Source organism: Mirounga leonina, unplaced genomic scaffold (genome assembly GCF_011800145.1).
Source record: "Mirounga leonina isolate KUSES-001 unplaced genomic scaffold, KU_Mleo_1.0 Mir_153, whole genome shotgun sequence".
NCBI lineage: Eukaryota > Metazoa > Chordata > Mammalia > Carnivora > Phocidae > Mirounga > Mirounga leonina.
The window spans coordinates 19,548,770-19,564,104 of NW_023270387.1; the positions used below are offsets into that span (position 1 = coordinate 19,548,770).

Genomic DNA, 15,335 nt, shown 5'->3' on the forward strand with positions numbered 1-15,335 from the left:
ACAAACTATTCCAAAAAAATACAAATGTAAGGGAAACTTACAAACTCATCTATGAGGCTAGCATTACCCTGAATCCAAAACCAGACAAAGACTCCACTAAAAAAGAGAACTACAGGCCAATATCCCTGATGAACATGGACGCAAAAAATCTCAACAAGATACTAGTAAATATAATCTAGCAGTACATTACAATAATCATTCGTCATGATCAAGTGAGAGGTATTCCTGGGCTGCAGGGGTAGTTCAATATTTGCAAAACAACCAATATAATACACCACATTTATAAAAGGAAGGATAAGAACCATATGATCTTCTCAATAGAGGCAGAAAAAGCATCTGACAGAGTACAACATCCATTCGTGATAAAAACCCTCAGCCAATTAGGGTAGAGAGAACATACCTCAACATAGTAAAAGCCACATATAAAACTCCACAGATAATATCATCCTGGGGGGGGGGGGCAGAATTTCCTTTATAGTTGGGAACAGGACCAGGATGCCCATTCTCACCATTAATATTTAATACAGTACTAGAAGTCCTAGCCTCAGCAATCAGACAACAAAAAGAAATAAAAGGCATCCAAATCTGGAAGAAAGGAGTCAAACTTTCACTATTTGCAGACAACATAGTACTCTACATAGAAAACCCAAAGAATCCACCAAAAAGTTGCAGGAACTGACACACAAATTCAGTTAAAGATGAAGGATACAAAATCAATATAGAGAAATCTATTGCATTTCTATATGCCAATAATGAAGCAGTAGAAAAAAAAATCAAGGAATCAATCCCACTTACAATTGCACCATAAACCATAAGATACCTAGGAATAAACCACACCAAAGAGGTAAAAGATCTGCACTCTGAAAACTATGAAACACTGATGAAAGAAATACAAGATGACAAAAACAAATGGAAAGACATTCCATGCTCATGGATTGGAAGAACGAATATGTTAAAATGTCTGTACTACCCAAAGCAATCTATACATTTATTTTTTTTAAGATTTTATTTATTTATTTGACAGAGAGAGACACAGCGAGAGAGGGAACACAAGCAGGGGGAGTGGGAGAGGGAGAAGCAGGGAGTCCGATATGGGGCTCGATCCCAGGACCCCGGGATCATGACCTGAGCCAAAGGCAGACGCTTAATGACTGAGCCATCCAGGCGCCCCGCAAACTATACATTTAATGCAATCTCTCTCAAAATACCACCAGCGTCTTACACAGAGCTAGAACAAACAATCCTAAAATTTGTATTGAACCACAAAGACCCTGAATAGACAAAGCAATCTTGAAAAAGGAAAGTAAAGTGCAAGGCATCACAATTCTGTACTTCAAGATACATTACAAAGCTGTAATGATCAAGACAGTATGGTTGTGGCACAAAAACAGACACATATATCAATGGTACAGAATAGAAAACCCAGATATGGACCCACAACTATATGGTCAACTAATCTTCGACAAAGCAGGAAAGAATATCAAATGGAAAAAAGACAGTCTCTTCAACAAATGGTGTTCAGAAAACAAGACAGCAACATGCAAAAGAATGAAACTGGATCACTTTCTTGTACCATACAAAAAAAATAAATTCAAAATGGATGAAAGATCTAAATGTAAGACAGGAAACCATCAACACCCTAGAGGAGAACACAGGTAGTAATCTCTTTGACATCAGCCATAACAACTTACTATATATTGTCTCCGGAGGCAAGGGATACAAAAGCAAAAATGAACTTTTGGGACTTCATCAAGATAAAAAGCTTCTGCACAGTGAAGGAAACAATCAACAAACCTAAAAGGCAACCTTCAGAATGGGAGAAGATATTTGCAAATGACATTATCTGATAAAGGGTTAGTATCCAAAATATATAAAGAACTTATCAAACTCAACACCCAAAAACAAATAACCCAGTTAAAAATGGGCAGAAGACATGAATAGACACATTTTTCCAAACAAGACATACAGATGGCCAATGGACACATGAAAAGATGCTGAATATCACACATCATCAGGGAAATACAAATCAAAACTACAATGAGATATCATCTCACACTTGTCAGAATGGATAAAATCAATAGCACAGGAAACAACAGATGTTGATGAGGATGAGGATAGAGGGGAATGCTCTTACACTGTTGGTGGGAATGCAAACTGGTGCAGCCACTCTTGAAAACAGTATGGAGGGTCCTCAAAAGGATAAAAATAGAACGAATCTATGATCCAGTAATTGCAAAAGTAGGTATTTATCCAAAGGATACAAAAATAATGATTCGAGGTACACATGCACCCCGATTTACAGCAGCATTATCAACAAGAGCCAAATTATTGAAAGGGCCCAGATATCCACTGAATGATGAAATGATAAAGAAGATGTGGCATACACACACACACACACACACGATGGAATGTTAGCCATAAAAAAGAATGAAATATTGCCATTTACAAAGATGTGCATAGAGCTAGAGAGTATTATACTAAGTGACATAAGTCAGTCAGAATAAGACAAATACCATATGATTTCACTCATATGTGAAATTTAAAAAACAAGACAAATAAACATAGGGGGAAAAAAGAGGGCAAGCCATAAAACAGATTCTTGACTAAATACAACAAACAGGGTGCTGGAGGGGAGGTGGGCAGCGAGATAGGTTAAATAGGAGATGGCAATTAAGGAGGGAACTGACTGTGATGAGCACTGAGTGTTGGATGTAAGTGATAAATCATGAAATTTTAGCCCTGAAAATAATATTACACCATATGTTGATTGGAATTTAAATAAACACTTGAAACTAAAAAAATAAAATAAAATAAAATAGAGCAAAATAGACTACAAAGAGTAGCAGACATAAAATCAAAAGGCTAAGATTTTAGTCTAAACTCTTATTTTATAAACCTGTGTGACTTAAGGTAAATCTAACTACTCTGAGCTTCACTTTCCCAGCCATATAATAAATATATTTTGATGATCAGTTATGTGTTGGTTTGACTGTAAAAAGGTAAAAGAGAAAAGTCTGCAAAAAGACTCTTCATATGTGGGTTTTTCATAGATGGATTTTATGCACTTGAGGAATGTTCCCTCTATCCCTACATTCTGAAGAGTTTTAATTAGGAAAGAATGCTGTATTTTGTCAAATGCTTTTTCTGCATCAATTGAGAGGACCATATGGTTCTTCTCTCTCCTCTTATTAATGTGTTCTATCACATTGATTGATTTGCGAATGTTGAACCACCCTTGCATCCCAGGGAAAAATCCCACTTGGTCATGGTGGATGATCCTTTTAATGTATTGTTGGATCCTATTAGCTAGGATTTTGTTGAGGATTTTGGAATCCATATTCATCAGGGATATCAGTCTGAAATTTTCCTTTTTGATGGGGTCTTTGCCTGGTTTGGAGATTAAGGTAATGCTGGCCTCACAGAATGAGTCTGGAAGCTTTCCTTCTGTTTCTATTTTTTTGAAACAGCTTCAGTAGAATAGGTATTATTTCTTTCTTTTTTTTTTTTTTAGGAATATGTAAGGAAAATTTATTATTTTTAAGTGTGTTAATTTCAAAGTTGAAAAATAGGTATTATTTCTTCTTTGAATGTTTGGTAGAATTCCCCAGGGAATCCATCAGGCCCTGGACTCTTGGTTTTGGGGAGGTTTTTGATCACTGCTTCAATCTCATTACTGGTTATTGGCCTATTCAGGTTGTCAGTTTCTTCCTGTTTCAGTCTTGGCAGCTTATAGGTTTCCAGGAAGGCATCCATTTCATCCAGATTGCTCAGCTTATTAGCATATAGTTGTTGATAATAATTTCTAATAATTGTTTCCATTTCCTTGGTGTTACTCATGATCTCTCCCCTTTCATTCATAATTTTATTAATTTGGGTCCTTTCTCTTTTCTTTTGGATAAGTCTGGCCAGTGGTTTATCGATCTTATTAATTCTTTCAAAGAACCAACTTCTAGTTTCATTGATCTGATCTACTGTGTTTCTGGTTTCTAATTCATTGATTTCTGCTCTAATTTTAATTATTTCTCTTCTAATGCGTGGCTTAGGCGTCGTTTGTTGCTTTTTCTCTAGTTCTTTAAGGTGTGGAGTTAGTTGGTGAATTCGGGATTTTTCTACTATTTTGAGTGAGGCTTGGATGGCTATGTATTTCCCCCTTAGGACCGCCTTTGCAGTATCCCATAGGTTTTGGACTGATGTGTTTTCCTTCTCACTGATTTCCATGAATTGTTTAAATTCTTCTTTGATTTCTTGGTTGACCCAAACATTCTTGAGCAGAGTGGTCTTTAGCTTCCAAGTGTTTGAATTTCTGCCAATTTTTGTCTTGTGATTGAGTTCCAGTTTTAGAGCATTGTGGTCTGAGAATATGCAGGGAATAATCTCAATCTTTTGGTATCAGTTGAGACCTGATTTGTGACCCAGTATATGATCTATTCTGGAGAAAGTTCCATGTGCACTCGAGAAGAATGAGTATTCTGTTGTTTTAGGGTGGAATGTTCTGTATATATCTATGTGGTCCATCTGGTCCAGTGTGTCATTCAAAGCTCTTGTTTCTTCGTTGATCTTCAGCTTAGATGATCTGTCTGTTGCTGAGAGTGGAGTATTGAGGTCTCCTACAATTAACGTATTGTTATCAATATGACTCTTTATTTTGGTTAACAGTTGGCTTATGTAGATGGCTGCTCCCATGTTGGGGGCATAGATATTTACAATTGTTAGATCTTCTTGTTGGATAGACCCTTTAAGGGTGATATAGTGTCCTTCTGTGTCTCTTATTACAGACTTTAGTTTAAAATCTAATTTGCCTGAAATAAGAATTGCTACCCCAGCTTTCTTTTGAGGTCTGCTCACATGGAAGATAGCTCTCCATCCCTTCACTTTCAGTCTGGATGTATCTTTAGGTTCAAAATGAGTCTCTTATAGACAGCATATGGATGGGTCCTGTCTTTTTATCCAATCTGCAACCCTGTGCCATTTTATGGGAGCGTTTAGGCCATTCATGTTGAGAGTGATTATTGAAAGATATGAATTAATTGTCATCATGTTGCCTGTGAAGATGTTGTTTTTATAGATTGTCCCTGTAAATTCTTGTTGTAGATCACTCTTGGGGTCTTTTTCCTTTTATAGAACCCCCCTTAATATTTCTTGCAGGGCCAGCTTAGTGGTCACATATTCTTTCAGTTTCTGCCGGTCTTGGAAGCTCTGCATCTCTCCATCCATTCTAAATGAAAGCCTCGCTGGTTAAAGTATTCTTGGCTGCATGTTCTTCTCATTTAGTACCCTGAATATGTCTTGCCAGGCTCTTCTGGCTTGCCAGGTCTCTGTGGATAGGTCTGACATTATTCTGATGTTCCTCCCTCTGTACGTAACGAATCTCTTCCCCCTAACTGCCCTTAAGATGGTTTCCTTGGTTCTAAGATTTGCAAGTTTTACTATTATGTGCTGGGGTGTTGGCCTGTTTTCCTTGATCTTAGGAGGGGTCCTCTCTCCCTCTAGGACTCGAATGTTTGTTTCATTTCCCAGATTAGGGAAGTTCTCAGCTACGATTTGCTCAAATACATCTTCTAGCCCTCTCTCTCTCTCCACTCCCTCCGGGATTCCAATTATTCTGACATTGGAACACCTCATGGTGTCACTTATTTCTCCGATTCTATTTTCATGGATTCTGAGTTGTTTTTCCCTGGCCTCCTCTTTTCCCTTTTTATCTATTATACTGTCTTCCAGATCACTTATTCTCTCTTCTGTCTCAGTTACCCTAGCTGTTAGATTATCTAGATTGGATTGGATCTCATTGATAGCATTTTTAAGTTCTGCCAATTCACCTTTTATTTCAGCCCTTAGAGACTCTATGTTGCCATTAATTGATTTCTCCATTCTAGCCATTGTCTTCACAATTGCTAGCCTGAATTCCATCTCCAACATCTTGGTTATATCTGCATCCATTTGTAAATCTGCAGCATAAGTCATAATCTCTGAGTCTTTTCTGTTTTGGGGGCTCCTCCTCCTAGTCATTCTGTTGATGGGTGTTTGAGGGAATGTATAGAGTCCAAATTATTGACCAGAACCCAAGCAAGACGCACCTGTTTTCCTGGGACCTTAGGGTTGCTGGCCTCTTGTTTTCCCAGCCTGTCTTCTGCGGGAGGGGCCTGTTGCGCTGTTACTCAGGCAACCCTGTTTGGGCGGAGTTGCCCTGCACCCCTGTGGCGGGGGATGGGCTCAGTGGGAATCAGTCTTTGGGGCTTTTGTTCTCTGGCGCCTTTCCCTGGCAGCTTTCCGCGTCTCTTCCGCGAGTCAGAGCAGAAGAGACCGTTTCCAACCCTCTGCCTCAGAGCAGAGAGACCGCAGTCTGTTCTTCAGTGAGCTCTCCAGGCCAAACCATCTCTGTTTCTGTCCGTGCTGCTATAAACTGCAGTGTCCTGGGTTGTGCGCCCCTCCGCAGTGCCCCCAGTCCTGCCTCCAGGTCAGGCACATCTCTGCCCTTTGTGCTTCTAAAACCGCCAGCTGCTCCCAGTTCGCGTGCGCGCACGTCTCAGCTGCTTGGGGTCCTGTCCTGGGGACTGCAGTTCGTGTGTGCGTGACTCTGCCGCTTGGGGTTTCCACCCCGGGGGTTGCAGTTCACCATTGGGACCCCGGCGCACCAGTTTCCGTCTCAGAGGCTGCAGTTTGCATGGGCGGGACGGTCGCTCCGGGTTTCTGTCCGTGGGGCTGCGGTTCGCGCATGCGCGCGACCCGCCAGTCTGGTCTTCCACCCCGGGGGCTGCCCTAAAGTCCTTTCCCGAGGCTACCGGTCTGCGAGTCTGTACCCCGTCTGCAGCGTGGAAGGCTGTCACTCACCGGTGGTGGTGGATCCCCATGGCCAGGCACCCTCCCACTGCCGTTTATCCTCCGATATCTGCCCGAAGAATCGCGGCTCTCCGCTTCATACCTCAAAACCAACCGCCTGTGATATTCTGTTTGTAGAGATCCAGATCTTCTTACATCTCAGGCTGGTTTCGTGGGTGCTCAGGGTGGTCTGGTAGATATCCAGCTCAATTCCAGGGACCAGTTGAAATAGGGGCCCCTACTCCTCCGCCATCTTTCCCCCTGGATTAAGGACTTTTAAAGTAGTCATCTTTTTGTGTTTTCTCAAAAGAAAAATAGTCCAACATCCTATTTCAGAAAAGAAATTGTCACAATCTGGTTTATTCACCAAATGTTTCAAGTTGTCATTGCTCTCCCAGCTGCTATTTCAGGGTTTTTGTAACTTAAAATCCATATGGAAGCAGCACACGGAAGCCAACAAAAACAGGAGTGATTTAGCTGTTCCCAGGTCCTCCAGCCCTGCTACTTTACCTGTTTTTTTTTTCAGTATTATTATGTTCAGCTAGCCATCATATAGTACATCATTAGTTTTTGATGTAGTGTTCAATGTTCCAATAGTTGCTTTAACACCAAGTGCTCACCACAACATGTGCCCTCCTTAATGCCCATCTCCTGGTTTAAATATCAAATGACTTGTGCTTTTATCCTACCCAGAGAAATCCTGTGGTCTCCATAATATTTCTAGAGCTTTCTAGAAAGGAAGAATCACAAAAAGAGCTGTCTTCTTCCCATCATTTGCTTTCTAAATTCCTTCATCTTGTGTTTTGAATACCAAACACTATTTAATCTCCTGTTCTCTATGTTCCTGGTTCCTCATAAATGTGGAGATCAATTTGGCCCTTTGGCCTTCATTCCCCAAAACACTATTATTGTAGGATCATTGTGCATTATAAGTTTTATCAAAGCTGTATAGACACTGAGGGAAATTGCAGTACTCTAAAGAGTAGGATACAAAGTCAGATGAAATGTGGTTTTAAACCTCATAGCCCTTTTTTACAGAGAGATTTCTTGTTTATTGTCCATGCAGTTTTTGGGTCCTGGCCTAATGTTTGTTGCTGGGTTCCTTTCTCTCCTGTGCCCTAGTCTCTGAATTATTAGTACTTGCAAACATTCTAAAATATTTTTTTAATTAATTTGCAGAAAAGCTCCCTGTTTCAGTCAATTCTCTCTCAACTACCCCAGCCTAATAGGACTTCTCTTTCAAGAGGAAGAACTATCAAACTATTTTCCTAAAACAACCATTACCCTGAGGGATATTCATGTGTAAGCCAACAAAGCACAGTCAACTTTCAAAATAAATGTTCTTATATTTCAGGATTACTGAAATAAAATAAAAATAATAAAATGAAGTAGAAAAAAAGTATGTTTGAAAGAGCAGTAGACTTGAAATCAGGAGGCTACACTTTATCTAGGTGTTTCCTTAATAAGCTGTATGACTTAACTCATTAACTTTTCTCAGCTTCTGTATCATGTCTATGCAATAAATATATATTGAGGATCATGTATGTGTCCTATGGTAAATATGAAATCTCTGTCAAAAGAAGCTTAACACACAGTGTTTAGCTGGAAAGTGGATTATATTTTATAGATGTTCTGGAACCTGCTGTATCTGTGAAACAGTGACATTTCAAGGAGACACATTACAGGCCAGGGAAGGGTATAGACAGAGTAAAGATTATCTGATTCCTGATTCTAAAAGCATAGTATAAGAAACCCCCCCAGGTATAAGATCACCATAGTGTTACTTTACATGATCATTAACAGACCTATTTATCCTTTTCCAGGAGAAAAAAACAAATTCCATAATGATAATGTAAAAAACAGAGATAAATTTGTTAATGTTATTCATAAATGGTTAAAGTGGTAAAAGGAGAAGACATTGTGAAAATGATAAGGAAGGAAGATCTATTATTAAAAAATTGGAAACAAATTGGGCTCTCTGCTCCTCCCTGTCTGACACACAGCTACATCTTCTGGTGCAGTGACAGCACCATCCCAGAGACAAGATGGTGAAGGTTGGAGTAAGTAGATTTGGCCACATTGGGCACTGGGTCACCAGGGGTGCTTTTAACTCTGACAAAGTGGATGCTGTCACCATCAAGGACACCTTCATTGACCTCAACTACATCACCTGCATATTCCAGTATGATTCCACCCATGGCAAATTCAAAGGCACAGTCAAGGCTGAGAAGAGGAACCCTGTCATCAATGCAAAGCCCATCTCCATCTTCCAGGAGCGAGATCCCACCAACATCAAATGGGGCGGTGCTGGTGCTGAGTATGCTGTGGAGTCCACTGGAGAAGGCTGCTCCTTACTCGAAGGTGGGGCCAAGAGGATCAGCATCTCTGCCCATTCTACTGATGCCCTCATATTTGCAATGGGTGTGAACCATGAGAAATATGACAACTCTCTCAAGATTATCAGCAATGCCTCCTGCAGCACCAGCTGCTTGTCCTCTCTGGCCAAGGTCATCCATTACAACAATGGCATTGTGGAGGAACTCATGACCACAGTCCATGCCATCACTGCCACCAAGAAGACCATGCCAGGCCTGGCTGGGAAACTGTGTCATGATGGCTGAGGGGCTTCCAAGAACATCATTCCTGCTTCTACTTATGCCACCAAAGCTGTAGTCAGGGTCATCCCTGAGTTAAATAAGAAGCTCACTGGCATGGCCTTCCATGTCCCCCCACCCCAAAGTGTCAGTTGTGGATCTGAGCTGCCACCTGGGGAAAGCTGCCAAGTACTATGACATCAAGAAGCTGGTGAAGCAGGCATTGGAGGACCCCCTCAAGAGCATCCTGGGCCCCACTGAGGACCAGGTAGTCTCCTGCAGCTTTAAAAATGACACCCAATCTTCTACCTTCAATGCTGGGGCTGTCACTGTCCTCAATGACCACTTAGTCAAGTTCATATTCTAGTATGGTAATGAATTTGGCTACAGCAACTGGCTGGTGAACTTATGGGCTATATGGCTGCCAAGGAATAAGAGCCCACTGGACCAATAGCACTAGACAGAACAAGAAGAAAGAGGCTCTCAGCTGGTAGGGAGTACATGCCCCAACTCATCCCCCAACACACTGAGAATTTCCACACCTCTATAGTCTCCATCCCAGAACCCCTGAAGTATAGGAGGGAATTGGGGAGCCCTACCTTGTCATGTACCAACAATAAGGTATACTGTGTCCAGCCAAAAAAAATTGGAAACAAACTGACAGAAAAATCAAATTTCCTTCACAACGGTAACAAATATGTAGGATATGAACACTCCCACCTAAACTATTCTGACAAAAGAAACAGAATATACCAGTCTTATAATTATGCCCACAGACAGTGATTCTGATCAAAACACCCTCCTACTCTGGGTTTGTCTCAGAACAAGTTTAATGTCTTTGTTTCTCAAGCTGTAAATGAAGTGGTTCATCAAGGGAACCACATTGGTATAAAAGATAGAGGAGATTTTTCCCTCATCCATAGACCCAACAGAAGATGGTTTAAGATACACAAATGCACCTGACCCAAAGTAAAGAGAAACAGCAACTATGTGGGAACTGCAGGTTCTGAAGTCTTTGGACCCGCCCTCAGTGGAGCTGATGTGCAGGATGCTGGAGGATGAAACCATAGGAGACAAAGATGGTGACACTGGGCACAATGATGTCGATGTCCACCACAGTGAAAACCACCAGCTCATTGACATAAGTGCTCGTGTAGGAGAGCTGGAGCAGAGGGAAGATATCACACAAATAATGCTTGATAATGGCTGCATCACAAAAGGTCAGTCTCAGCATGCATCCAGTGTTAGCCATAGCACCCAAAATGCCATCAAATATAAACTAAGCATAAGGCTGGAACACATTTTAGGGGACACAGCAACACTATACAAAAGTGGGTTACAGATGGCCACATAGCGATCATAGGCCATTGGTATCAGCACATAACATTCAGAAATAGCAAAAAAACAAAAAAAGTAAAGCTGGGTCATGCACCTCCTGTAGGAGATAATATTCTTCTTTGATGTGAAGTTAATCAGCATTTTGGGTGTAAACACAGAAGAGTAACAGAGGTCTATGAAGGACAAATTGAAGAGGAAAAAGTACATGGGGGTGTGGAGGTGTGAATTCAGCCCGATTAGAGTTCAAGCACAAATTTACCAACACGGCAACCACATACATGACTAGAAACAGACAGAAAAGGGGGAGCTGGAGATCTGGTAGGTCTGTTAGCCCCAGCAGGATGGATTCAGTCACAAAAGAGGAGTTTGTAGGAGCCATTCTTCTCCAAGCATGATCTGTGAGCACAGGAAAACGGGATTACATTAGAGAAAAAGCCAGCTCATCCCACAATATCTTGACCTACAAAAGGGAATATACACTGGGAATATCTGAGGTCTGAGACTAACCAAATCTGGACCCAGAAAACCTGCCTTTGTCTCTATAATGATACTGAGAAACACTAACTCCCCCTTTATTAGAGGTTTATAAGTTAAATAGAGCAAGGAGTACCACAATTTAGCCTAGAGAGGGAAGTCCAGTCCTACCATATACAAACACGATTGCTGGAAAAACCAAGGGAAAAGGGAGAAGCAGGATGGACCAAGACACAATTGTCCTTCTCTGGACTCACCATCTCTCTTCCTTCACTTCAACCTCCTATCAAGCAAAAAGGGAGGCAGAGATACTCTAACCTGGTGCTAGTCTCTAATGCACATTAGACTTGGGGCAGGGTAGAGACTAAGAACATTGTTTCTAATCAAAAACTAAGAGTCTAGAACAAGCCCCATGTCACAGAATAAAAGCCATAAATCCTGAAGAGTGAGACTTCCATCCATGGAGAGGGAACTTACTGACAGAGATATTGTACCCTTGCACTCCTTAACTCTGTGAACATCCCCTCTTTTCCCCTTGAAGAGATTCCTCCTCACTTGAATCTCAGAACTGCACAAAATGAAAAAGAAAGCTGCATATCTTTGATCTCTGGATTTCCATCTCACAACAAGAGGGACATTCATATAAAGGGAATTCAAGAACTCACCCTCCTTAGGCCAGAATATTTCAGTGCTTCTTTATCATTGTTTTTTACCCCTGCAGTCCTGGAAGGGCAATTTCAGGTTCTGAGGCTTTTGTCCCTTTATTCTAAAATGATGTTGCATACACTTAATTCCAGGCATGCCCTAGAAACCTTTCCAAACTACAGGTCATAACTTCTGATTATGACCTTGAGTTCTCTCAAGCAGCAGAGGAAAACAGTCTATTTTTATCTCATTTGCCCCTTGTTAAGATACAGATGATTAAATGTGAGTTTAATGATACAATGCACCTGCTTATAAATAGAGTAGAAGCTTGCTCAGTCTCTTCCCCTTGGGATTAGATTCTAGATGTAAAAGAGAAAGAAGAGGATTGTATTTACACCCTAGACCACACATCTGTCTTTAGGTCCTTAGGGACTCCAAATTTACTCTAGGTTTCTCATCACTCTAGGGATTGTCCATCTCCCATGACAGAGCCAAAAATGAACTCCTATCTCCCTGTCATCTTCATCTCTGAAGGGAAATCTACTACACTGTTTATTTCCTTCTTTCTTCCCATATCCTAAATGGAAAATTTTCTCCAAGGGTTCTGCCTCCAGCATTCTTCATTCCTTTATCTGATATTTTTCAAAAGGGAGCATCTCACATCAATTGTCTCTTTCTTGAGGTATCTCTAAAATAATTTGCAATGTCGTATATTCCTTCTAGAGTTTTTACTTCTAAACATCTACTGGAAATGTGTACCTGACCGTTCTGCTGGGTTTTTTGTAATATTTCAGTAAGAGGTCATCTATTTCTTCTCATCACACACACACAAAATAATAGGACCTACAGAGTTTGAGAGTGCATGAATCCTACCTTCACTATTACTAATAAAACCCCAAGTAAATTACTTAATTTCTTTTTTCCTCTGATTTTTCATTGTAAAATAGGAATGGTAAAAATAATGCCATTTTCTTTTGATTGTTATGATGATGGTAAGTAAAATGGCTGGAACAGTGCCTGTCCCATGGTAAATGGTCAATTAATGTCAGCTGTCATTATATAGATTCTCATAAATTCCAAGAGAGCCTCCATCATCACACTCATCAGATATTTTTCCCTTTAATTCCTGTGTGCTCCAATAATCATAAGTTCTATAACCATCATTTTTGTCTAATTTATTTAAGTACATATAGTATACATACTAGGAACTCAATAAATATTTCTGAAAATGATGTGGTTCTCTGGTTACAAACCTTCAGAATATTTCCATATATCCCACATGCTAAGCAATAGAGTCTATAACCGCAATGACCTCCACCCCTTTCCTGAGCCACCACACAAATTCAGGCAGTTTTTAGGTTTTATTTTAACTCTACTACCAAACTATAGTGGCTCCTAATTATTTTCTAGGATTTCCACAAATGCCCTCTTATTTTACCATTTAAACTGCTGCTAGAATGAGCTCTGAAAGCTCAGATCTGTTATTCCCTACGTCAAGAACTTTCAATAGATCTCCATTATCTGGGGCAACTGCAATTTTGTCATGAAAGCAAATCTTGAAACTATGATTCAGCCTCAGTATAACTAAAGAAGAAATTGAGTCCAAGTTATTTTTTTTTCTTTTCCATCTTTACAGGGTGTAATTTAAAATAATAATTATATATATATATTTTTAAGATTTTATTTATTTATTTGAAGAGAGAGGGTGAGCAAGAGAGCACAAGCAGGGGGAGCAGTAGAGGGAGAGAGAGAAGCAGACTCTCCACTGCACAGGGAACTGGACTCGGGGCTCGATCTCAGGAGCCTGAGATCATGACCTGAGCTGAAGGCAGCTGCTTAACTGACTGAGCCACCCAGGCACCCCATAATTTTATATATTTAAGATGAATGACTTGATTTTATATTTGTAAACAGTGTCAAATAATCATCACAATCAAGTTAAAGTATCTATCACCTAACATAGTTACCTTTATTTTATAGTGAGAACATCTCAGATCTACCCTCTTAGCAAATTTAAAGTATGCACTAAAGTATTGTTAACTATAGTGACATTAGTGTACATTAGATCTCCAGGATTTACTCTTCTTACATAAAGGAAACTTTGTACAGTTTGACCAACACTGTACAAGGTTTCCTTTTTTGCCCTACAAACTCACCAATGCCTGTTATCTATTGTCCTTTTGATAATAGCCATTCTAACAGACATGAGGTGATATCTCATTGGGGTTTGCATTTGCATTTCCCCGGTGATTAGTGTGATATTGAGCATCTTTTCATATACTTGTTGGCCATGTACATGCTTTCTTTGGAGAAATGTGTATTCGGGTCCTTCGCCCACTTTTTCATAGAGTTATTTCTTTTGTGTTATTATTACTATTGAGTTTTAGGTGTTCCTTGCATATTTTGGATATAACTTTTTAACAGATATATGGTTTACAAGTATTTCCTCCCATTCTGTAGGTTGGTCTTTCATTTTGCTGATTGTTTCCTTTGCTCTGAAGAAGCTTTTTATTTGATATAATCCCACTTATCTATCTTTGCTTCTGTTGCCTTTGTTATGGTGTCATATACAAAAAAATCTTCCATGTTATGCAAGAATTAATCAGGGTTTTCTCATGTATTCCATTGGTCTTTCTGTTCAACTTTATGCCAGTACCACGCTCTTTTGATTACTATAGCTTTGTAGTAAGTTTTGTAACCAGGAAGTATGAGTCTTCCTGCTTTACTCCTTTTCAAGATTGTTTTGGCTGTTCAGGGTCCCTGAGTTTCCGTATGAATTTTAGGATGGGTTTTTCTATTTCTGCAAAAAAAAAAAAGTCATTGGAATTTTGATTTGAATTGTGTTGAATCTGTAGATCACTTTGGGCAGCATTAACATCTTAACAATAGTAAGTCTTCCAACCTCTGAACATAGAGTATGTTTCTATTTATTTATGTCTTCTGTATTTACTTTCAGCAATGTTTTTTCATTTTCATTTTACAAGTCTTTTATCTCCTTGGTTAAGTATTTGATCCTATTTGATGCTGCTATAAATGAAACTGTTTTTTTCTTAATTTCCCTTAAGGATTGTTCATTATTAGTGTATATAAAGGCATCTGAACTTTGTGTGTTGACTTTGTATCCTGCTACTTTCCTAAATTCCTTTGTGGTTTTAATTTTTTGTCGACTAGAATATTCTACATATAAGATTTTAACATTTGAGAAGAGAGATATTTTTCCTTCTTCTTTTCCAATTTGGATAATATTTATTTCTATTTCTTGCCTAATGTCCTGGCTAGAAATTCTAATGCTGTGTTGAATAGAGGCTGTGAGAGTGAGCGTCCTTCCCTTGACCCTGACCTTTGAGGAAAAAGCTCCCAGATTTCAAACACAGCTTTTATTCTGTTGAGGTATTTTCCTTCTAGTCTTAGTCAGTTGAAAATTTTTATCATGAAAGGATGTTGAGTTTAGTCCAATGCTTTTTCTGA

At 39.7% G+C, this 15,335-nt stretch overlaps 2 pseudogenes; one reads left to right on the forward strand and one right to left on the reverse strand.

The window, feature by feature from the left end:
- Positions 1-8,834: 8,834 nt before the first annotated feature.
- On the forward strand, positions 8,835-10,052 carry LOC118013101 (annotated as a pseudogene).
- Positions 10,053-10,199: 147 nt separating this feature from the next.
- On the reverse strand, positions 10,200-11,241 carry LOC118013102 (annotated as a pseudogene).
- Between the last annotated feature and the right edge of the window lie 4,094 nt (positions 11,242-15,335).